Here is a 2,113-nt window from a genome sequence, read left to right as displayed (position 1 = left end):
CAGCACATGTGTGACCCCAGTCAGTAGTGTGAAGAGTGTGTGTGCACGTGTGCATGTGTGCATGTGTGTGATATCCAGGTCATCTGTGGGGCTCACAGTGACCTCCACCAGCAACAAGAGCAGAGGGTGGGGAGTGGTTCTTCTAAGAGCCACCCCCTAGATGGCAGGTCCTGACAGCCGCCTCATGGTCACCGTGTGTATTTTGATGACCTCGAGCTCATGGTCCCTCTGTTCTCAGCTCACAGGGATAAGGAGACAAAGTAGAGCTTGCTTTGGCAGCATTTATACTAAAACTAGAACGATACAGAGATTAGCGTGGCCCCTGAGCAAGGATGACGTGAAAATTCATGAATGTTTCCACACTTTTAGAGGGAAGGGACATATGTATACCTTTGGCTGATTCTCATCGTTGTATGGCAGAAAGCAACACAACATTGTAAAGCAATTATCGTACTATTAAAAAATTAAGAAAAAATTTAACAACAAGAGGACAAAATTACCTTTGAGTTTTGCCTCTTCCTCACACTCCCAGCCAGCCTCTTGTGGAGAAAACACCATCAGTGCCTTTGACAAAGGCAGAGGTGAGGGGGTTTGGATGGGAGGATAAGAGAGGAGGAGAGTGGAATCCGTAAAGCACAGCCCCTCGATCACTGAGTGTTGGCTGCAGAATTGCACAAGGAGAGTATTGAAATGCTGCCCAACTTTTAGTTAGTAGAGTCAAGAATGAGTAATGAATATCCTGTTCACAATCGTAAGGTACCAGGGAACACCAGACTTCAGCCCCCAAGCCCCTTTCAGGGCCTGAGACACAGCCTCTCATCAGGATCTCGAGCATCCACACGGAGACGGACAGAAACCACCATTCATGACCACTCACCCTGAGCAGAATCACAGGCCCATGTTTTCCCTTGGTGACACCGTCTCTGGCCCAGCGGCCTGGGAGCAGCACTGTATTCCACAACTAATAAGATGGGGTTGATGGAACTGGTGCACTTGAGGGTTTTCCCTAATTTATATGCTGCTTCTTTACACTTCCTGTCTTCCCTCACCTGCACACACACACACACACACGCACACACAGACACACGCTGTGTACACCTGAGGTAGTTTGTGGCTTCCAGGATTCCTCATTAAAAAAGTGGAACAACATTTAAGAAAAACATATCATATAAAACGTATAGTACAAAACCTGAGAGCAAGTCCTGGACCAAGAGCGAGTCAGGAGTGTGACCCTAGGCTCAGAACTCACAGCCTCTGGGACGCATTTTCCCGTGAAGCTAGCAATGCTGGATGGAATGTCCTTTCGTGTCGCTAAGGGATTCTGTGCAGTTCAAGGTCACACGAGCTCAGTGAACTCTGCGACCCCAGGGCATGGAGGATGTTCATTTGATGCTTTAGGTTGGAGTGTTCTTTGCTCTCCAACGGCTGGAGATAATTAATTGCAAATCCAAAAATACTATGCGCAGCCCAGCTTTAGAGATGAGACACTTTGTAGATGGTATTTCCATGAAGTCTGCTGGATTTATTAGCTGTGGAATACAGACGGCTGGGCTCGTCTGAACCGACTTCAGGAATGGGATTGGAGCAGAACTGACTCCAAGAAGCCAGAACCACCTGGGGAGAAAGAGGTGACACTGATCTCATGAGACCTGGGATCTCAGTTGCCATAGTAACAGGGGCATGGGTGTGAGCCACAAATGAAGCTGAATATGAGGCTTTTTAATCTGAATTCTTACCAGAAATAGGAAAAAAAATGTTTTCAATCAGCTGGAGAAACTTTATTTGGACACATTCAGGTCTCTTCTCCAGCAGTAAATTTTATTTTCACTTCCATATGCAGGTCTATTACATACATTTAGGCAAATGATGGGCTTCCCTGGTGGTTCAGTGGTAAAGAATCCACCTGCCAATATAGGAGATGAAGGTTTGATCCCTGGGTTGGGAAGATCCCCTGGAGAAGGGAATGGCAACCTGTTCCAGTATTCTTGCCTGGGAAATCCCATGGACAAAGGAGCCTGGTGGGCTACAGACCATGGGGTCGAACAGAGTCAGACACAACTGGGCACACACGCATGTTTTCTTAATTTAACTTGTGATTCAATAAGTATAACAG

At 46.8% G+C, this 2,113-nt stretch overlaps 1 pseudogene; it reads left to right on the top strand.

Moving 5' to 3' along the window:
- Positions 1 to 267: 267 nt before the first annotated feature.
- Positions 268 to 367, top strand: LOC112444243 (uncharacterized; annotated as a pseudogene).
- The last annotated feature ends 1,746 nt before the right edge of the window (positions 368 to 2,113 follow it).

This window comes from Bos taurus, chromosome 24 (genome assembly GCF_002263795.3).
Source record: "Bos taurus isolate L1 Dominette 01449 registration number 42190680 breed Hereford chromosome 24, ARS-UCD2.0, whole genome shotgun sequence".
NCBI classification, from domain to species: Eukaryota; Metazoa; Chordata; class Mammalia; order Artiodactyla; family Bovidae; genus Bos; species Bos taurus.
Note: the sequence above shows the minus strand (reverse complement) of the source record. Positions and strands in the feature narration are given on the sequence as shown.